The 23,610-nt window shown below is 41.3% G+C and overlaps 1 protein-coding gene and 1 pseudogene across 4 annotated transcripts in view; one reads left to right on the forward strand and one right to left on the reverse strand.

Moving 5' to 3' along the window:
- Positions 1-23,610, forward strand: part of ARID1B (AT-rich interaction domain 1B) — a 409,511-nt gene that overhangs the window by 73,912 nt on the left and 311,989 nt on the right. The window lies entirely within an intron of this gene.
- Positions 2,327-3,157, reverse strand: LOC308650429 (ferritin heavy chain-like; annotated as a pseudogene). Its single transcript has one exon. The product of its transcript is annotated as a ferritin heavy chain-like (transcript).

The raw sequence follows: 23,610 nt of genomic DNA on the forward strand, positions 1-23,610 counted from the left end.
TAAATTGTGGCCTTAACCCTGATGTTAAACTCTGCTGGCGAGTCCCCTCAGCATGGCCGAGCATCACTCATAGTTCCCACATGGCCAGAAACATAGGCCACTGAGTTTGAGTTTGAGAAGTGTCTGCTTCCTTTATGAGTTGATATTCATTGTTCAGTTACTTGCATAGTATTTAGATTTCTAGTTTAAAAAAAATTCCAGTGTTTACTGGTATGCTATAGTGTAAATGTGAAAAGGAACCTTGAAAATTTAATTATCTTATAATTCATATATCAGCATTTTATACGGAGCGATGCTCCCAGCACTTCCCTATCTCTGTGTTAACTAGAACTAAAGTTTTTCTAAATTAAAAACTGTAGGTTGCAAAACATGTGTTTTTTTTTTGCATGTGCAGTTATTTCTTTATCACGGAGTTGTCCTTCCAAGAAGCCTCATCTAAATGTGCTTGAAAATTACCATCTGCTCTTTGCAAGTTTGGAGGGGCACAGAAAGACTAAGGTGAAAAGCTGTCACTTCTAATATCTTCACTCAAACTTTCACACCCTTCTTGTCTACTTACATAATTGCATGCAGCAGGAGTTATTTCACTATTTGGTATTGTCCTTATTGAAGAGAGAAAGAGGCAGGCAGGCAAAGAGAGGACCAGAAGTGGGATGAATATGAAGAAACACCTCTTGTACATTTTCTTATTCAGAATTCATGTTCTTAAACATTTTAATAATGTATTCTCAGATTTTTCTTTTTCTAAAGTTTGTATGGCATACTTAGTGATTTAATAGTTCTTTATAATTTTATTTGATGTTCAGAATTTAGTATAACAAATTTATTATAATATTGGAAGGGTTTTGAATTGCTTACATAATTTATGTTTATAATGTCCTCTTTTAAACTTAAAAAATGATCTATTTGGGTTTTGATTAGAATTAACAGCCATAACAGGATTTGGAAATGAGAAATGACGGAAGCCTGTTAGTGTAAACTGCCAATAATTTCTAATAGTCAGGAACAAGAAGACCATTAAAAAGTTGGATTTATGCCAATAAAAAGGTAGGAAGGTAAAGGGATGGGGGTGACTGTCATCCAGAGTTGTAAATTTTGATCTCCCTGCCAGTTAACCTCCTAACACCCATATTCAGCTGAGGACAACATTCACCTACTTTTTCATTTACTTGGGATGGTTGTAAGAGAAGAAAAGAATTTGTTTTTTTCTTGGTAAAATGGTGGTCATAATTTGTATTTAGTGGACCCTTCAGTAATATTACAATGAAATATTACTTAGTTAAGGTGTAGACGATTGATTTGAGGAAGAGCATTTTGTGTGTTTCACGATTAGAACATACACCATACTTTTTTCTAGCTTGAGAAAATCTGTATCTTTTAGGAAAAGTCTTAGGTCTGTTTAAGCAAACCCTTTTATTCCATGGTTAGTTGCATTTTGTGCAATCAATATTCTTAGAATTTCTATAATGTGATGAAGATTTGGTTTAGAAAAAGACATACATTCTAGGCCCTCAGAGAACAGTACTCGGAGAGACACAAAGCTGGCGTGGACAAAGCCTTACCTAGTGTGTTAAGTAGTAGAATGGAGAAATGTGAAAAGTGCCATGGGATCACAGGGAGGGAGATGCTGATTCTACAAATGCAAATTGTACAAATTCTACTTATGGGAAGGGTGGGTGTGCCAGCTTTCCATTGCTATAGCAAGTGCTTAGGATAAATCAACTTAAAAAGAGGAAGTGTTTATGTTGGCTTATGGGTTTTAAAGTTTCAGTGCATTGTTGGTTGGCCTGTTGCTTGGCCTCTGTGCTCACTTTGTGGCATCTGGGAAGCGGAGGCTGGGGTGGAGGTGGGGGCAGGTGTGGTCCCAGTATCCTTCAGGGTGCATCCATAGTGACCTAAATCCTTCCTGGGCCCACCTCCTACAGGTTTCACCATCTCCTACCCACAGGTTGGGAACTGAGCCTTTAACACACGGACCTCTGGGGGACTCTCCTCAAAACCAAAGCAGTAGGTGACAGATGACTTGGGTTTTAACAAAGGAATAACAGAACTCTCTGTGTCTGTATCGGGGCAGGCATATTTCTGACAGTGGACGCAGAGGATCCAATGTTCTGTGATCCATAACTGAGTGGTATGTGATGAAGAGTAACTCCGAGAACATGGTATAGGTTTGGATTAGGAGAGTAGACTGCAAGGTGGGTTGTGAAGGACAGAGGTTTATATGATTTCAATGAATCTGAACTGTATCTTTTAGCTTTTTTCTCTTTATATGGAGAGTTTTTTTTTTTTTTTGGGGGGGGGTACCAAATTTCTTTATTTGAAGGAATGGTACAAATTAAAGAACAACATAAGTGGATGTTTTGGTACAACTTATAGAAAAGTTAAAGGTAACCCCAACATGCATGCACTGCCTTGGTGACCAGGGAAGTCACTTGCATGGCTATGGGAAAGTCAGGCTGAGGTTTAGCTCTGGTTATCACTGTCTCCCAGGGTGTGCTTGTCAAAGAGATACCCTGCCATGCCCGATTCTGGGGTTCCCATCTTGTGCAAGTTGGTTACATGGTCACCCAATTCTTTGATGGATTTCACCTGCTCATTCAGGTAATGAGTCTCAATGAAGTCACACAGTGGGGGGTCATTTTCGTCAGTGGCCAGTTTGTGCAGTTCCAGAAGTGACTGGTTCACACTTTTCTCCAAGTGCAAAGCACACTCCATTGCATTGAGCCCACTGTCGCAGTCATCGCGGTCTGGTTTCTTGATATCCTGGAGGAAGATTCGGCCACCCCGTTGGTTCTGCAGCTTCATCAGTTTCTCGGCATGTTCCCTCTCCTCATGAGATTGGTGAAGAAAATATTTGGCAGAGTTCTTCAAAGCCACATCATCAGGTCAAAGTAGTTAAGACGTGGACAGGTAGACACGGGAGGCCTAGACTCCAGGTTGAGCTTTGGTGGATGACGGCCTCTGAGTCCTGCTGGTAGTTCTGGGGCACCTGGGAGGGGGACGGGTAGCCGTGGCGGGCGGCTGAGGAGAGGCCTGGGCGGTCCGAGGGCGCTGTGAAGAGGTGGCTCTGAGCGGCGGCCGGGTGGGGGTCCAGCGCCGGTTCCCTCCAAGCACTGTTGGAGCAGGACACGAAGGCGACTCTCAGCGGGAAGAACATCTAAGTTTGTGTTTTTTTTTTAAGAGGAGTAGCTTTGAAGTGTTCTGTAGAAGGGCCATTTCTGGAATGTGGAGAGTGGACTGGGCAGGAAGGCTGGACGAAGGTGAATGACAAGGGAGTGACTCTTCAGAACTGGAGAGGTGCAGAGGCAGCTGGACTCATGAAGGGAAGCGAGTGAGAGGGTGTCACAGGGGTGTTGGGTAGGGCGTTGTGTGGGTGGAACTGGATCTTAGTGACCAGCTGAGGAGAAAGTAGGCAGCGGAGGGCTCTGAGATGACTCTCTAGTGTGTAACCTGGGCAGCTGGGTAGATTGAGTAGAGAGTTAAAGGAATCCCGAGCAGGAAGCAGAGCATGAGTCCACTTTGTGTGTGTGTGTGTGTGTGTGTGTGTGTGTGTGTGTTAATGCATGTTGAATCCTGCTGTGCTCTGCCACTGAACAACATCCCCAGCTTTTTAAATTTTTTTTAAGTTTTGAGACAGGGTCTTGTTGAGTTGTTCAGGCTGACCTTGAACTTGTGATCTTTCTGCCTGCGCCTATGGAGTCTCTGGGATTACAGGTGTGTGCTCCTGCTCTTGACTTTTGGACATATTTGGTTTTGTGGGGCAAGCCCTCAGGGAATGGAGGTGGGCCGTGGGTACTTGGGAATTTGGGTCCAATGAGTTGTGGATGTTGAAGGTAGAAAGTTGAGGTTCTGCCTTAAAGTAAGCGTGTGGCTCAGTGGTTCTGAGCTGTGCTTACCATTAGAATCATTTGGGGAGTTTATCTGGAGTGAACCCCATCTTTAGAGATCTTATTTTAACTGGTCTTGGGTGGGTCCTGGAACCTGTGGAACCAGGGTTGAAAGGGATAATTGTAGGCTCCGAGTAGAAGCTCTAGGAGAGGGTGTGTGCACACTGTCCCAAGAGGAGGCTGGGACAACGTGCCTCCCAGTGCTTGTGGGATATATGGCAAGGAGTGAAAACTATATTCGCAAGAGGCCAGGAAAGATGGCTGTGGCTGCTCCAAAGGAGGATGGGGCCAGCAGGGTTAGAGTGAAGGAATGGGCAGGGAGACTTCCTACTGATTGGATAATAAAAGCCAGGTTGCAGTAGTTTAAGGGGTGAATGAGGAAAGGAAAAGGAGGCAGTGAATGTAGACTGGTCTTTGACACCACACTTTTATGCTGTGAGATCAGGGAGTATTTCCTGGATCCTGATAGCCTGCTCCTTGTTCACCTGGTGCTGGACTCTGGCACTGTGGTTAGGACCCAGTGACTTTTCTGCTGTCCAGGAAAAGTCCTGTGAGGAGACAGGTGAATGGGTGAAGGCTTAGTACAGATGAAGAGCCGAGTTTTTGATGAGTAAATAAGTCATTGAAAAGAAGAGGGACAGAAAAAAACAGCATGGGGGGTGTGGTGTCAGTCAGCTGCTAGTGGCATAGGGACCTGCCCTCCGTGGCATGGGAGATGATACTGAAGGAGGTGCCAGGTCATGGAGAACTGTGAAGTCCTACTGGGAAGCCTGACCTGACGGTGTAAGCAGTTAAGGCCCTTTTTTCAGTTCTAACTAAGAAGGCTTGAAACGAGCCTTCTAGATAGGTCATTTTGTACTGTGGCTTGTGGGAGTGAGAAAGACTTAAAGGGAAAGAACCTGGAGATAGGAAGGTCTGTTCTGAGTCTAGGCACACAAAAACCTGAATATGGTAGGACCCCAGTGGGGTCAGTAGAGTGGTAGGAAGTTGGGTTAGGAAGGAAAGGGGTGGCTTTAAATCTGTTGCGAAGGTGAATTGAGCAGGACATGGAGGTTGATCTTATTTGGGTAAGAAGGGGGAGGAGGAGGAGGAGGAGTGCTGTATTGTCATGGTCTTGCCTGACTCCAGATTTCTGGTTTGCATGGAAATGAAGATTGTGGGTGCCTTAACCAAGAGTTTGAATATAGAGTGGAAACAAGTTTTGGAGATGAGGATGATGAGTTTGATTTTGGATATATTGAGTTTGAAATTGTTAGTTGTGTATACAGTTGGTTCCTGACTTATGGTTTGATGAGTGATTTTTCTACTTTATTGTAAAGTGAAAACCTATCCAGTTTACTATTTTGTTTTTCACTTTGAGTACAGTATTCAGTACATTACATGAATTATTTAACACTTTGTTGTAAAATAGGTTTTGTATTAGAGGACTTGGCCCTACCGTAGGCAAATTCAAGTGTTCTGAGCATGTTTAAAGTAGGCTGGTTTAAGCCGTGATTTGGTATTACTAAGTGCATTTTAAATATATATATATATAATGTTTTTAGTTTTAGATGGACACAATATCTTCATTTATTCATCCATTTTTCTGTGGTGCCTAGGATTGAAGCCAGTGCCCTACACGTGCATGCGAGGCAAGCGCTCCACCACTGAGCCTCAGCCCCACCCGCTAAAACACATTTTTGATTTACACATTTTCAACTTACAGTGGGCTTATTGGGATGTAAACCCATTGTAAGTGACAAGTACCTGTCCTTGAGAGTAAAGGGAAGAGTATTTAAATTTTTTTTTCTTTTAAGAATCTTAGAGCAGCCTATATACTCCATTCTCATAAATGTTATGTGAAATACAGGAGAGTTGTATTTCTGTTTTGCAGATGGGGAAATTCAAGGAGTTAAAATATTAAGTGACTTACCAAAAGAACAAAACAAGAAGTAGAACCCTGGTAAATGGATCTTCTAGCTCTGTTTTCTAATCAATACTGTAATTGCCAAAACATGTGTTTGACTATGGGATGGCTGGCAGGTGCATTTTTCTTTCATGACATCTCAGACTTCTCCTGAGCAGTTAGGTTGCGCAGAATTTAGCTATAAAACTGGATTAGAGGGGAGGAGAGATGACAGTTACTTGGGGTCCTTTCCAGCTCAAACATTCCTTGTTTCCAGACCTGGGAATACCGTCATCTTGAAATTATCTTTTGATCCTAATTAGAATAAGATATATTCCATACTTGTGCGATTATATCAAAATAGACTCTAATGTATAACTAAAAAGAACCAATTTAACAAAAAAAGAAATTGTTTGTTCTTTGAAGTATCTTAAAAACAGTGTGCAACCTCTAACAGGTGATTTATTTTCTTTCCTTTTTTCTTAGACTAGAGAGTGGAAAAATTGTGTTTGAAGCACACAGCAGGCTACAAATGGCTTAGGAAAACTAGTTTTGGATTTTCTTAAAACTAATCTTTTCCTACAGGAGCCATGTTCAATTCTTCTAGCTGCTTCCTCCAGTCCCCTTTCGTGTTGTGAGCCACATCCTTGCGATGCCGTGTCCAGTGCTAGGCATTTTCCGTCGCTTTCCGCTGTGGAGGAAGGTGGCTTGGCACTCCTTCCCACCCTGCCTGCACTGCAAGCTTTGACTCTTCTTACCCTCTTTTCCTCCAGATGTGCTATAATTTCAATTTGATCACAGTTATATTTACATAGTTGAGACTGGGAAGACATTAATCCATGTAGCTAATTATTATTTTCCTACACAGCTCTTTGCTTTTCTTGTAATAAACAATGGTCTTTTTTTCCTTCAGCTTCCTATATACACTTATCGCTCATCCTACTTTAGAACCTTTTCTCATGGGAGTGATAACTGCCCATCTCTCCTTGTGAGATATTTAGATCCACTGGGTATGTTATAAATTCTATATTCTAGAGGCCTCTCTCCTAGAGCATCCTGGCTTTCTGCAGTCTCTCTGGTACCTTCTCTATCTGAAGCACAGATTTTTATCCTTGGTTCTCCGTTTATTCTAAAATCTACCTCTGTCAGTTTTCTGAGTTGGGTATTTGGTTTCCTGTGTTCTGTGTCCTTGTTTTGGTTGCAGACCATCCTCCAATAGTTTTCTCAGAAATGGTACAGGAAGTAAAACTCCCTCAGGTCTTGCACATCTGAAAATGCCTTTTATACATGACTTATAGATTGGGAATACAATTTTGGCAATAATTTTCCTCCAGATTCTTCTATATTATATCAAAGTGGACTCTGCTATATGCCACCATGACATCTGAAGCTCTTCTTCTACTTTTGCCTCCTGGCCCTTTGCATGTGACCTGTCTCCTTGCCCTCCCTTCCCACTTCCTGATGTCGCCTTCCCCCAGTGCCCTTGCCTTCCGTCTTAGCCTACTTTTCTCTGTTGCCCTGTGCACTCACTCTTGTAGTCACAAAAACTCTCTTGATTATCTTCCCTCCCACTTCATTCTTACTCAGCACTCTTTCTAGAACTCTTCCTTAACTGATGTTCTGGACTTTGGGGTTCCCCCTTTGTTGCCAGGTTGGCCTTGAACTCCTGGGTTCGAGTGATCCTCTGCCTCAACCTCCCAAGTAGCTAGGGCTTGGAGCTTATCATCTTTTCTGCTATCTTCCATGTCTTCTTGTCCCCTTTTCTCAAGGAGTTCTTCAGTTCTGGTATTCTATTTTATTTCTAAGAGCTTTCTGGTCTTCTCAGACTTCCCCCCTCTTTCCTTCTTCCCTTTCACCTTCCTCCTTTTTCCTTTTCTTAATTCTTTGTTTTAATAGAATCCTGTCCTTATTTCAGGGCAGGTCATTTTCTCATGTCTCTTTGATATATTCATGATTGTACTCTGTTTTTATTTTATTCTCTTCTACTTTGCCCTTTTTGTTTGGTCTGTGTTTGTGTTTAAGGCTTTCCTGAGCTACCAGAAATCCCTGGTTGTCTGAGTCCCTGTGGGAGGGCTTGCTGAAATTGGATCTCATGTGGATTCCTGGTGGGCTTCTTAGGGGAGCTGGGGGACACTCCCACCCCAGTCTGTATTTACTTTCATGCTGTTGGGCAGGGATTGAACACAGGAGGAGGACCTTTGGCAGGTTGTTGCTTATGGGGTCTCAACACCCAGTAGACACCATTGTTGTGGTTCCAGAGAACCTCTGCTTCTCCCTTTGGCAGGGAGTAAATCTCCAGGCTTCTGCTAGGATGGAGGAAGAAGAACTGGTCATAACAGAGGGAGGCTACTTTCTAGTCCACATGGTCCTCCTAGTTTTAGGCAAGAGCTCCTCTGCTCAGCAGCCCCTAGCACACACACCCCATGGACCCCAGTCTGCCCTCAGTTGTATCTGGTGCTGCCAAGTACTGAGCCTATCAAGGATTCCGCCTAGCCCCTAGCCCTTTTTGGTGGCTAAGTTAGTTACTACTATTCGTTCATCCATTTGTAGCTTCCAAATTTCTGTCATTGTTGTTCTTATGGGTTTGTTTTTATAAAAACAAACAAAAAGCAGGCCAACAAAAGTAAGTTGTACTGTTGCTTTTGTTTTGGGGAGGGACTGATACTAGATGCAAGCATTGACTGTCTGTATACAGACATCTTTCTTTAGTTATGTTAAATACAATTAAAACAAATTGGCTACTTTTACATTCAGAGGTCCCACTGATGTTGTGTGCTACTTTATACTTTGTAATTTATGAGAATATGTACATAACTGTCGGTTATCCTCTGTCTGATTACATAAACAGGATATTCACAGACTTTAAAATGTCATTAGCAGCTATAAGGAACTGTCTACACCGCGGTCTCTTGGGAGTGGCTTATACTACTTGTGAGGGCAGTCTGTCTTGTATGTGAATACTTCATTTAACACCGCCTGGTATACCAGTTTGTCACAATGCTGTTTGTTTCAGGTGTGTTTTCCTTTACAGTCATGGAGTACACACATGTCCGTGTGTGTGCGTGACTGAGTGACCCGGCAGGCGTTCTGCTGGCCTTCTCCTGCTGTCACCCCGGCAGGCAGTGTGCTGGCTGTTTTACATGCTCTATCTAACTCCCTCCTTCAGGTGCTCCCAGCCATTGTGTGGTGGCACTTCTGCAGCATGTGCTGGAGAGTCCTCTGGGTCCTCTTCTTCTGTCATTTACTGCATACTCTGATGACAACTTTGGTCCTTGATGACCCACAAAAGGTGTACAGTGGCATTCCTGGACCTGCTGAAGTTTAGTAACAAAGAAATTACCTTGCTAGATATAAAAGCTTAAGTTTGAAGGTGGCCCGAAACACCTTCCTGGAAAAGACTGGGGAATTGGTAGGCTGGGAGGGACAGGCAGAGGTCCCGCTGGGCTGTGCGTGGAAGGTGTAGCCTCGGGGTGGGCCAGCAGTGTCAGCTGGAGGGTGCCTCCTGGGAGCCAGTGGGAGAAGCTGGCAGTGCTTGCTGGGAATGTGCACGAGCTGAGCTAAAGAGTGCAGGCTAGGAACATACTGCTGCTTGTGGAAAGCTGGTTAGCTGTTCCAATGCAATGTTTGGTTTTTGAACTGAATATACTATAAAGTACTTGAGTATTGTCAATATCAGAAATATTATCTGATTTTTACTTTCTTTATTTTGGATAGATGTGAACAGTCTCTGAATGTGTTAGTTTTAAGTTTTAAAATAATGTTTTGGGAATACTTTTATTTTTCCTTTAGATTTTCTGAATGTCTGTCTTTTCAGATTAAGCATAAGAAAAAGGACCTACTTTCAGTATGACTTCTTGAAAACAGCCTTTCTTCTCAAAAGTAGTCAGCAGGTCTCAGACTTCTCTTTGTAACCCTCCCCTTGAAATCCTACTCAGTTCATTGAGCCCAAGACATAAGCCCTCTACAGATCAAATAAGCTTTTATAAAAAGATGGAAAAAGTAAATCTTTTTCAGAATCAATTTATTGTCCAAAATGAGTTGTTATGGTAGTAGCAATAAATCATTCACGTTATGGCCACAGTTGCTGCTGTGGATCGCAGGTGTCCATGCCTTATGGTCATTGGTGGTCTTCATCACCATCGAGGTCTGTGTCCTGGTAATGCTGTGTCTCTGAGAGAAAACCTTACGGTAAGCTGCCAGGTGAATCCTCGAGTCAACACCAAGACATGTATAAATATCTGACTTATTACTTTGGATCACTTTTCCACATGGTTTTTACCGTTTGTTGGACTGTTTAAGTAAAGAGTAACTTAAAAAAAGAATGTGCTCATTCATTATTATTTCTCTTTAGAGAGAGAATTGAGAAAATTATTTTGGTGTGTTTTTATTATATCATGATAACTTAGGACAAATATTAAGGATCTATACCTAGTTTGATGAAGAAATAGCTTCAGAAAACAAATTCTGAAAGAGTTTAGCTTAGTTCATTTGGGCTGCTGTAACAAAAATACTGTAGACCCAGTAGTAAATAAAATAACAGAAATTTATTTCTCACAGTTCTGGAGGCTGGGCATCAGAGATCATTGTCAGGTGAGGGACCAGTCCCTGCTTCATAGGCAGTGTATCCTCACATGGGAGGAGGGGAACAGCTGGGCCCTCAGCACAATGATCCCATTTGGAAGGCTTTGCTCTCATTGCTTAACAATGTCACAAAGACCCAGCCCCCTCTTGCCCTCACCTTGAATGGCTGGATGCCAGCATAGGAATTTTGAAGGGACACAAACATTCATACTATAACATAAGACAAAATGAAATAAGACCATAAATTAGTGGTTCATAACAAAACCACTCAAAACTAAATATTGGCTCTTTAGAAATAGGATTTAGAGACAATTGTTAACTTTTAACTCATTCATTCCTTTGTCCCAGATGTGGAACACCTATAAAAACTTAAATATTGTATGCAATGTATAATATAATCATTATAGCATACAATGTGATTATAATAATAGTAATATAATGATAATATAACACTAATAATATAGTATAAACTCTAAATTTTGATATCCAATCTATTTTAATATACTTATATTAATTTTATTGAAATAGTCACAGAATTGAAAACTTGGGATATAATGGGTTAATGATTCTTGTGGTATTTTCTATTTTATCACTGTGAAATTGAAAGATTTTGAAGAAGCATTCCACAAGATTAATATAAAAGAGGTAATAGAGTAGGATTAGTGATTTTGGGGGTATCTAATTTTGTGGTTAGAAGTGATTCAAAGGAGACATTTGTTTTGTAAAAATTTTCTGATTAAGAAATGAATGCATTAAATTATCTATGTTATTTGTTGAAACTTATTTCATTTTAATTGGTGTGCTCTATATCCAGTGTACATGTATGTTTTCAAAATGAATGGAAAGGTTTGGAAGTATGTTTTCAAATTTGTGTTAGAATTGGCCATATTCACAGGTTTAATAGTTTTAGCTATTTTTCCTATTGATAGTTCTACTAGAAACAAGAGACTAATACTTTTTGTCTTTCATAGGCTGTATGTATTGAAATAAGTTTGTTCATCTTCTATTTTCTCAGCATCTGGCTGTGAAAAGTGAATCATAGTCTTTTAATTTGAAATTCGTACCTAGATTTTTGGATGAAAAAAAATATGTAATTTGAAGGTAAACATTGATGACTATATCTGTTGAAAATATTGGCAACATTCTATACTCAGGCTAATGAATTTATAAGTTGTTAGTTTTCACAAATTTGATTTACTTGAAAACAGGGAATTAGGGAAGTCTCAGTGACCTCTATTAACTCTTCTAAGGGGTCGGGATATGCAAAGTCCTAGTTTTATGCCATTTTTCTTTGTACTAATTTAGTAGGCTTGCAGCCACGCAGATGGAAGGCCACCAAGAATTCATACAGATGTTGGATAATGTGTGAAGAGATGAATTGTCTAAGTGAGCTATAAAGTAAATTTCTATATAACAAATTGTATATGCCCATTGAGAGTCTTTAAGAAATGATGTCTTCCTAGGGGAGAAAATTGGTTCTTAGAGCTAGTAGTAAAATCATACTTAACAACTTGAGACAACATGCAGAAAATATGTACTTAAAAATATTTAAGAATATCATTGCCAATAACATTTTAATGTTCATAGTGACATGATAGGCAGTGGATAATTACAAGGAATTGCTATTCCCTGGTCACTGGTCCCCACCCCACTGCCAGCAGTGGGGCTGAGGCAGGGGGAGGGCATGGGCTAAGATGCTGCTGTCTGCCTTTCCCAGGGAGCCCTCATCCTGTTCAGGATTCTGCTGGATTGCTCTGTCCCCTCTCACAGGCCCAGCTCTGTAACACCTTAGATTACAGTGTCTTTGAAAAGTAGGAAAGCTGGTGGCAAGAGCACCCTCTCTGCCGTGGCCTTGCTTGCAGAGGTAGTCGCTGCTGCCTTCTGTTTGGTGACAGTAGTGGAAGCTGGGAGAGCTTCCGGCCTCCCCAGATCCTAGCTAGTCCCATTCTTGGCCCACCCTGGCTGGCATGGGTGGCGGGATTCTGGCAGGAGTGTTTTGATGGCTGTTTATAGCAAGACCCTGTGTGACCCTGAACACAGAGCATCCAACCTGATGCCAGAGGCCTCGGATACCTAAAAATGCCCTTGCTTCAGGGTTTAGCATAACACAGCACAGATGTGTTTGCCTCTTAACAAATCATTTAGGTTAGATTTCATTCATTATCTTTTTTATATGTAGTTTAAAATTTTTTCCTGTACTTTGGTGGCTGTATTTTGAAGAGCTTGCTTTACATTAGGTCTTGTCAAAGACCGAATCTGTGGGTAATGTAGAACTGGTGGGAAAAAAATGTGGATTCTGGATTTGCCAGGAAATAGGAATACTTATAAAGCAATACTTAAAAAATGGTAATATATATATATATATATATATATATATATATATATCATAGATAAAAGAGCTACTAATTATTTTTTTGAACATAATTATATGTTTAAATTTTTTTAAAAAAGGTCACATTGGACTTAAGACTCAATTAGAATTAGAGAATTTTACTGAACTGCTTGTTATCTTGTAGCAGTATTTCGTAATGATTCTTTTTCCACAAAGTGCCCTAAAAACAGCTCACAAATTATCATCTTAAACTTGGTGTATGTTTTATATTTGGTGTTTTCATTCTTTTTTTTTTTTAAGAGAGAGAGAGAGAGAGAGAGAGAATTTATTTATTTTTTAGTTCTTGGCCGACACAACATGTTCGTTTGTATGTGGTGCTGAGGATCGAACCCGGGCCGCACGCATGCCAGGCGAGCGCGGAGCGCACTACCGCTTGAGCCACATCCCCAGCCCCGGTGTTTTCATTCTTATTTTCTTTTAATTATTTAGCATTTTTTAAAAATATATCTTTTAGTCACAGTGGACACAATATCTTTATTTTATTTTTATGAGGTGCTGAGGATGAACCCAGTACCTCTCATGTGCCAGGCGAGTGCTCTACCACTAAGCCCCAGCCCCAGCCCCTTCATTTTTGTTTTCTAATATCAAAAACATTTACATTTTCTAGGTTTGTATCAAAAACAGCTATATCTCAATAAGTTTTGCAATATAAATTATTTTTCCCCTTCATTTTTGTTATCTGGAACCACTACCCATTGGTGGGAGACACAGACTGGTTTCAGTGTGCCTGCTCTCATCGTTCTTGTTCATTGTGCAGCCCGGGCACTGTTGGTCTGTGTTTGTGCCCTCTAAGCAAGGGGTTAGTTTCTGATATAGAAAGTGACATTTTTGGATCAGTGCTACCACAGCTTATTCATCTCTCATATCCAGCACCTAGCTAGGTCAGAGCCTGACAGGTAGCAGATGATGAATACTTGTTAAATGAGGGCAGTATGAACCCCACTGAATGGTCTTGGTGATTTAGGCATTACACAGTATAACAAATAGTCCTCAACAGAATGGAAAGAGATCTCTTGGAAAATCCTTTTGAATATTCTATGTGGAGTAGTGGAGAAGGCCTAAAATGGGGACCTGAGCTTTCTTGGAGTGACTAAGTTGCTCAGGGCCCTGTAGTAAATAACAGAACCAAGACAGAACCCTGTCTGCCTGCCTCCAGCACTGTTGATCCTGGTCACTCTTTTGTCCTATTCTTAGGAATTTGTAGATGCCACAGGGAAAGAAATATTCTTGTTATAGAGTATCTCCTTCTTACATATTCTTACTTGCTCTAAGTCTTCGAGAGAGTGTGTGACAGCTACCCTGTGTATGAGTAGCGTGTCTGTGTTGTCTCACTTCTGTGAACAGTGGATTTTCTGCTGGGGGTTGCAGAGGTCACTGTGCAGGTACGCGTCCTGTGTGCGACGATGCACCCTCCAGGGTATTCTTGGGGCTGGGCTTAGTAGGAGTTTCATGAACATTCACTTCTGTTTTTCCTTCTTGGACCATTGAGCTCTTTTTCTATTGCTGTCTTGGGGCTTGCCTGACATAAGTGTATTTAATGAAGACTTTGTTTTCCATTTTTGTTTTTCTTTATGTTCTTAGATTTTAACAATAGTAAAAGAATTAATAAGTGAGTACATGCATATCTAATATGGTTTGATGACGTGTGTGTGTATAAAAATCCTGAAGTCGGCTATATTATATTAGAGGGAGGGATGGAGTAGAGTCTTTGTGCCTCTTCTCAGAGGGATCTTGTACTACAAGTTGTGAGCGTTAAATGAGATTTCATGTGTACAAGCAGGTAGCCTTGGACTTGGCACTTTGTGCCCAATAAATGCTCCTTCTCCCGTTTCATCTTTTCTTGGAATCATAGCTAGTTAGATTAACCCATGTATTTCCAGTCTGTTTTGTTTAATGGGTTGATGAAATTTTTTACTTAGCAAGGCAGAGCCTTCTAGGAGCTCAGAAAAGGGGAATTAGATATTGAAAAATAACTAGACCTCTTTAACTCCTCCCTTCAATGGCTGCCCCCATTCTAGGCATATTGATGTTACTAACGTGAACCTACTGGAGTTGTCTGGACCCCCTTCCCATTTCCCAGCCTCATGTGAGCTAGACAGGCTTCTCCTGTGCTAAGAGCACTCTTTGTGCTGAAACCTTCTTCTGTTCTCCTTTGTCTTCTTGCCATTTTTTCCTTAGCTACTTGTAGGCCAAGCCTCAACCTGTGGACCATGTGGACAGGCCATTTCCTGTGTTTCTTCCTTTTCCTATTTGCCTATAAGTTCACCGGAGCTGGGGAGCATTTTCATATGTCTGTCCCAGGCACTTGCATGATGCCTGGCAGGTAGAAGGCTCTTAGGGTTCAGGAAGTTGGGCCGGACACAAGTTTTGATATCCACATAAAGCTAACCTGTTACTTAATGACTGGAGAGTTCTGGGTTAGTCCACCAGGTACAATTTCTATCATTAATGTGTAGTAGTTCAACTCAAGATACTGACATTTTGTAAGTTCTGGGTGCAGTGGCACACGCCTGTAATCCCAGCAACTCTGGAGGCTGAGGCAGAAGGATCATGAGTTCAGAGCCAGCCTCAGTAGGTTAGTGAGGCACTTAGCAACTCAGCGAGACCCTGTCTCCAAATAAAGTGTAAAGGAGGGCTGTGATGTGCTCAGTGGTTAAAGCACCCCTGAGTTCAATTCTTAGCACTCCCCCGCAACAACAAAAAACATTCTTCCTGAGAAGTTGTTGTCATACTTTCAGGAGAGAGTAACTAATGCAAGTCTTTTATTACATTAAACTTTTAAAATATTTAGATGTGAATAATATTTTTGTAAACTTTGATGTAAAATCAGTGATTGATTTCTGAAGGGGAGAAATGGTGATTCTCGGGATAAGTGGGAATATGCATATGCTTTCCTGAAGATCCGGCACAGTATATTAGGATACACAGGTGATCTGCTTTGTGTGGTCTGTCTTCCTAAGAGTTTGCACATCAGAGTTGCAATGCATGGTGCAGATCCCTCAGTAAGTGCAGCAGGACCGTGCAGAGCTGTACTGCAACTCTTTGAGCACTCAGAGGAGTTGTCTTTGCTTAGATGTGGTTTGCCTTATTGTCTCTTGAAGGACAGGCCTGTCTTCATCATTCTTGGCCAATTTTTAACAATCCAGGCATTTGATAACTTTGGGGGCTTCTGGATCTCTGGCCCCAGTGTCGTTCAGCCTCAGGCTTGCTTTGCCAGCTGCCTGCGGACCGCTTCCTCAGATGTCCAGAGCCTCTGCAGAAACATCTAATCCTTCATTCTCCTGTCCTGTGATAGTGGGGCTCCCGTGATAACTAGGGTTCTTAATGGAACCCAATTCAGAGCAATGCAGAGTCCTGTTTGATTTTCCCTCTTTTCCTGAACTGATGAATTTCTCAAGTTCAGGTCATTTTAATGTATGAGAGTGGGGCTCTGGCCTCTACTTCTGATTCCCTTTCTGACTGGCTGACTCACTGGGTTTGTGCTGTGGGGACCACTTACTCTATGTAGTAAGTTGGTGAGAGTCGGTGCATTTCATCTCTCCTGCCCATAGCTTGATAAATAAAAAATATATGGTACTCTGGTGTATATACATTCTCCCAAACTGAAATCAAACAGCGGACCTCCAGTACACATTTCAGTGTGGCCTCTTCCATGCTTGGTACCTCTGTCGCTCCTTTCTGTCCTTGTCCATGATACCTCTTACACAGATTGCCATCTCAGAATTCTGCCCCACACTTTTACAGTGCTCTTATTTGTGGCTTGAACTCCCTTATCTCTTTTCCCATCTCTCTGGTGAAACTTTGGTCCAAACTCTCAAGCTCAGCTGCATTTTCCTTTGGGAAGCTTGGCTCACTTTCCGGAAGTACTTCCTGTAGCAGTACTTTAAGTATCTCCTTATGGCTGTTGCCTGCTGAGTTGTGAATGCCCTGAAGAGCAGGAACAACTTGACTTCATTGTAGTGGCATGCAGAATTCTCTGCCCATAGTAGCTAATCAAATAAATATGTGAATTTAATTGACATTCAGTATCTTTTTTACCTGCTAAAATTTGCAATATTCTTGAAGTACCACCCTTAAATTGCCTATTTGAATAAAGATTGACTGTTCACTATTCAAAATGCTTGGGACCTTTGAAAGTGTTTTAATACTTTGTGGATTTTTTTTTTTTTTTTTTTGTACTGAGGATTGAAACCAGGGGCTCTTAACCACTGAGCCACATCCCAGCCCTTTTTTTTTTTTTTGAATTTTTGAAAATATAAAATTCATTTGTGTTCATGCACACACTGTCTTAGTCAGCTTTTTTGCTGCCGTGACTAAATGACCCGACAAGAACAATTAGAGGATGAAAAGTTTATTTTGGGATGCAAGGTTTCAGAGGTCTTAGTGAAGAGAGGGCCAACTCCAGTGCTCCCTGCCTGAGGTGAGGCAGAATGTCTTGGCAGAGGAAAGCAGCTCAGGTCTTGACCAACCAGGAAACGGGGGGAGGTGGGAGGGAGAGAAACAGGCAGACTGCACCACTGTGGATGGGTGGGGATATGTACCCCAAAGCCATGTCCCCAGTGAGCACCTCCTCTAGCCACACCTTACTTGCCTACAGTTCCCACCCAGTTAATCCCTATCAGGGGATTAGTACACAGTCTAGGTTACTAAGACTCTCACAACCCAATCATTTCGCCTCTAAACTTTCTTGCATTGTCTCACACATGAGCTTTTGGGGGTCACCTCATTATATACAGCATAACATACATACCATCTACTCATGGCCTGGAAGGTAAGCCTTTTTTCCCCCTCAAATATTTATTTTTTAGATGTAGTTGGACACAATACCTTTTGTTTTGTTTATTTATTTTTACATGGTGCTGAGGATCAAACCTGGGGCCCCGCACATGCTGGGTGAGCACTCTACCGCTGAGCCACAACCCCAGCCCTGGAAGGTAGTCTTATACAGTCCTTTTAGTGCACTTGTGCTTTACTGTGCCTGTCACGTAGGTCAGGTGGGGAATTTTCCACCTGTGGCATCATATCTATGTTCAAAAGGTTTCAGCTGTTGGAGCATTGTGGATTCAGATTTTCGGATTAGGGCTATTCACTCTTTATGTAAATCCAGAGTAATATCTAGATAAACATTTGAGACTAATAACTATTCATTTATTCATTGTTCCCTCAATCCTTCATTAACTGGCCTTGCACCATTGTACTGTGGTATGTAATATAGCAGAAAACCCAGTATGTGGAAGAAAAGTAATTTTGTTTCATAGGCAATGGTTGTGGGTATGTGTAGGATGTTCAGGTTCAGAGCTTCACAAAGTCCTGAGTGGAGTATTGCAAGCTTTCCTAATATCTGGTCTCTCTTTTGCTCCATCTATATTTTGTTTCCTAGGAAAGAATAGAACAATTTCCTGGTTATTCTAAATGAGTTGCACTTTTAATACTCAATGATGAAAGCTAAGTAAGGTGAATTGTATTCTGGATTAATTGTTTTGTTATTTTATTTTATTCTCTTGATTTTAGCATGAGGATGATAGAACTTTAGCATTATAATAGTCTCTTTCCCTGGCAACTTCTCTACACAAAGATGCCAGATTCTGCTCAGATTTAAACAGTATCATGCTTTTGCCAGTAAGCTGTTGTTTAAAATGAGTTCCTTGGGGAAAAAAAAGTCACAAAGAAAGCTGCACTTACGGAGTATGTTTTGTTTTCTTTTTCTTAATAGAAGGATGGCTTACTGCCATGTTTTGTTGTTGTTTAATATTATAGAGGTTTCACTGCAGCTCTGTTGGTGATTGCAAGTGTGCTACATTTTGGCTAACAAATGTAGCAAATGTGATGAAAATCCCCTATGTTGTACATTTCTGTGAATAACATGTTTATATAACATGCTAAATACTTCTGTTAAAGAATTGCTTTCCTGAAATTGCAAATTCCATTCCAGATTTTAGTGTTACTGAAGTGTACTGTAGAATATTCCAAGCTGAATAAGTATTTTAAAAGCATCTTCAAAGTTTACACCGTCTTCTTGAATTTGGGTCTCTGAAAAGATTGAGAATTGTATCTCTGGATAGTACTGCTGATTTTTTCTTTTCTTTTCTTTTTTTTTTTTTTTAATTGTATCTGCTTGGCACTGAAGAAAGTTGCTTAAATTTGTCCTGGTTTTACGTTTTGGAGTAGATAGCACTTACATGACTATGCAGAAAAATCATGTGCATAAAAGAATAAACTTGTATTAATATTTGTAAAATGATGGTTGTGTACTGACCCTGAACCCACTGTCCTGTTTCTTCAGCCTCGCCTGTTCTTGCCCTATGAACTTTAGGTTGAGTCCTGATTTTTTATGTTTTTGTAGTTGTATATAGACAGAATACCTTTATTTTGTTTATTTTTATGTGGTGCTGAGGATCGAACCCAGTGCCTCACACATGGTAGGCGAGTACTCTGCCACTGAGCTACAGTCCAAGCCCGAGTCCTGACTTTTCCCTGAGGACAGAACCTGGTTCCTGTCCCCTTGACCTCTCACATGTCTGGATGTCCTTTGTAGCATCTGCTCTTTGATCCCAGTTCCAGGGATTACCTGGATGCTGGTCTTGCTCAGCTGGAGACTCTGCTTTCTCATTGCCAGCTGGGCCCCTCTACTTGGATGTGCTGGTGGCCTTCCAGGTGTCCCACTGGTGTTTCTTTCTCTGGTCTGTCATTTACCCCCATAAAATCATGGCACGCGTCAGTCATGTAAGTTACCAATCTGGAAGTCATCCGTGGTGTTTGTCCTCACTGTCTACACCCAGAAGAGTCTGCCAAACATTTTGTTCTCTTCCTTTTCAGTAGCCTTTGCCAGGATGGAGGTCATTGCCATCATTAGTGTGGCAATTGCTGTAGCCTGTCAACCCGGGTCTTATTCTCACTTTGAGGCCATGGACCACAGGAGGCTATGAATCCTTTGAAATTAAGTACTGAGATTTCTATGTATGTGTATAGGTGTATTTTTCTGCTCATTAGTAATATTCTCAAAGTTTCTGTGGAATCCTGGGTGGGTAAGAAACAGTTATTATTTGATTATTCTTTCTGATAGTGCTTTCATGATAATCTTGCTAAAATAAAATATAAACATGATGTGACTCTTCTTCTTAAAGTTCTTTAGTGAATGACTTCTGTTGTAAAATACCTTCCAGATTTGATGGAGGTACCTCTGAACTGACTCCTGACCTCCTTTTCTACTTTCTCTTTCTAGCCTCCATCCTAAGGAGAAATGAGACACGGGGTTACTGAAATATCTGCAGCTAAAATGGCACCATGTGCTAGTTCACTTCACTTTTGTTACTCTTCCCTCCAACTGAAATCACTGTTCCCACCTTCCTCCTGTTTGCTCTGGATGCCCTTTCTCCCCACAGCTTTCCTCGACTCTGGCTCTCCTTTGTATTCATTCAGTTTCTACTTCAATCAACAGCTTTTGCCCTAGATAGAAAGTACTTGTTTGCTACTGAATGTGTCCCTTCAGAACTTGTGCTCCTTCTTAGTGTCTTCAGTGTGAAGGCATTAGAACTGTACAACTCTGAAAGCTGGGTTCTTGTGCCCTCTGGGCCTTCTCACCTAACTGTTGTTATCCTTGACTTTGATTAGTTACCTAAATTATCTTCTGAAAATCTCATTCTTTGCTCACTTTTGTTCTACATTCTTGATCAAGTGGTTGCCCTTTGCTGTGCCTCTGACAGCCAAGTATCATGTGCTGTCTCCTGTTTTGTTCTGCGGTGCTTTCATTTCTCTACTATCTTCCTACCATTTGAGAAACTGCCTTCATCAGCCAAAATTATTAGTTGTAAGCAATGAAAACTGAGTCTGGCTACTGTATGCAGAGAAAGAAATATCAACAGGTTATTGGGAAGCACAGAGAATTGCTAGGAATGCTGAAAAGTTGGATCAGTAAGAAGGGCAGGAACAAGGAAGACCACATTGTGCAGATGTCACAAGTACAAAGAAGACATCCTGCCACTGTCCCTCAGCATGTGATGCCACAACTCATTCCACATTCCTCACCCCTATTGGTATCCTGGTAACATATGCACACACACCTGAAACTGGGTATTGTGTGTATTGCCAGGGAAAATTCCTCCTTCACTTGTTCTTTGTGTTATTAGCCAATGAATCAAAGACCAAGTGCATCTGATTGGCTGGGCCTTCTCCCAGTGGTCTGGTTGCCAGGGGCTTTGGGAAGGTTGCCTTTTGAGCCCCCTTTTCCATTGGGAAGCAGAGTCTGCCTCTTCCTAGACTCAGAATGTGAGGAGTTACCCAAACGCAGGAAGATGTTAAGACTGAGTATCCAGATGATTGGCTTGCCATGCTGCTAGCTTTAATAGTTGGCCTGGGTGTACTTCAGGAAACTTTTATTGGTGAGGTAGGTTTTATTATTACATGATGGTTTACATAGTGGTTGACCATTTGGTTGTGATTTTATATCACTATCTCATTCAGTGAGGTGAATGGAGGATTGTAAATTTTGTTTTGGTGGTGGATGGAACCCAGGGGTTGCCTATCACAGAGACTTCCCCAGCTACACTTCCAACCCCACAGTGTTGTGTCTTTTCTTTTTTTTTAAAGACATTGTCTCAAAAAGTTGCCCAGGCGGGCCTCAAACTTGTGATCCTCCTGCCTTAGCCTCCCAAATCACTGGGATTAATAGGCTATAATATTGTTTTATCAGGAAGGGAGTAAGGAAAGAGTCCAATAAAGAGGCAATCCCATCTAACAAAGGTAAGATTTGAGGGCAACATGGCAGCCCCTCATTCCGGAGCCCCTGCCCGCTCTCCCTGTCCTACTGTCCACATTGCTGTGGGTCAGGAACCTGCACTCATAAAACTGCGTCTAAAGCACTCAGATGTTCATGAGCATAACTGGTTCTGTGAGGGCTAATTTGGTATTTTGTATTCTTGTTCTGTCTACTTGTATTGTTTAATGTTGTAACATCTCTGGTTGACTGCAGCCATATGTCACTCAGATGGAACCTGTACGTTGGCATTGGCCTGACAATCACTGAGCTGTGGAACACAGCAATAAAAATTATGAAAACTGTATCTGTTCATTAGATCAGTGGAATTTGTAAGCACTTTTGTGGCTGTGCCCCACAACTCTACACTGGCAAATGAGAGTACAGTAGATTGTCTTTGCACTTTTCCCCCACTGTGAATTGTATATTTGTTTCACACTTGCAGATTGCTGTAAAAGCCAGATAGATGAGCATGTTAAAAGATTATAGCAATGGAAAATGTGTTTGGGGAATCAGCTGCCTCAAAACAAGTACTATAAGAGGTATTCTAGTGGATTCTTTTTCATATCATATTAAACACTTTTGCAAACTCTTAAGAATTATATTTTTAAGAGTATTGGGCAGTTTTTCTGATCAGGAGCAGAGTTTATGCCTTATTGTTCTTAGAAAGTATTACATCAGCTCTTGATGGGAGTTAAAATATAAACGCGTACTACATGCACGCATGCTCATGCAGAGGGTATGTATAAACAAACATGTTCTACATGTGTGTATATATAGAGGGTGTGTATAAACGTACTACATGCTTACGCACACATACAGAGAGACGTATAAATGTACTGCATGCATGTTTGCTCATGCAGAAGGGTGTGTATATGAGCACGTGTGCTTAGTGTTCTCGTCTTCCAGACCAGTGATCTTTCACATAAAAATGTAGTTAGTTCTTTCGTGACGGGGAGAGAAAAGTAAAGCAAAAACTGTACAACCACCCAAATCTCAAAACTCTCTGAAGCGGCAGATGGCAGACTGTAATCAGAGGAGGAGGCCCTTCCAGTGTTGGGTTTCAGAAGTCTGTTCCTGTGGGGACTGGGGGCCTCCACAATCCCAGATGTTCCCTAAGAGTCTGTTTGAACTGCATAGTGGGGTCAGGGGGACGAGAGGTCAGATTAACGTCACATAGAGGGAGAGATTGGGAGTAAAAAGAGAGCAACCAGGGTGAAGACAGATCTTTTCTGGTGGAGAGAAGCATCTCACAATGAGAATGACCCTTTAATTAGTAGGGAGAAAGAAAGGAAGGGAGGAGGTAGAAAATAGAATTCTGGTAATGGAAGGAGGAAGAAAAATGCGGGGAATATCCTATGATTGTGTTGGCATTTGTAGGGTACTAGATAAGATGGAATAGTGTGTATGTACATATAGATTTTTGCTGTGCTAGGGATTGAATCTAGGGCCTCATGTACATTTGGCAAATGCTTTACCACTGAGCACACCTTCACCCCATGGTATAGTGGTTAAAATGTTGAACATAATGCCCTATGTAGATTAAGAAATGTTTATAATTCTTTAAAAATTTACTGTGTAATTTTTGCATAAGAAAAGACACATTTGATGGCTTTTGGTGGATGGCAGTTTTAAAATTTTAGGACATATTTGTTAATTTTGTATAGTAAGCAAAAACTTTAAGTTTCCATAGTTGAAAATAATTTGCATAGTCATTTTCTCATATTTCGGTCCAAGAGAGGGTTTAGAAGTATGTGCTGGCCTTGTTACTTTGATAGTGGATTAGAAGGGTGTTTCTTGTAGGAGTTTATAGAGCTTTGCCAGCGTGGCTCAGTGGGTGCTCACTCTCCCAAGCCCTCTCTGCATTCCTGCTTGTGTGCATATGTGTGCTCTGTCTTTTCTCCTCTCCTCCCTCCGTGCCTGGACTTTGTGGTTGGGAACAGCCTCTCTGTGGGCCACACATAGACTCTTAGAAGGCTAATTTCATGTATCCTAGGCTGACTTGGGGAATTGCAGAATGCTACTAGAGGAACTGTAGAGCTGCTTATCTGGACCTAAATTGTGGTCTAGAAGATGGCATTTGAAATTTTGGTGGATAATTCAAATTTTGGCA

Source organism: Spermophilus citellus, assembly GCF_964194105.1.
Source record: "Spermophilus citellus genome assembly, chromosome: 5".
Taxonomy (NCBI): Eukaryota; Metazoa; Chordata; class Mammalia; order Rodentia; family Sciuridae; genus Spermophilus; species Spermophilus citellus.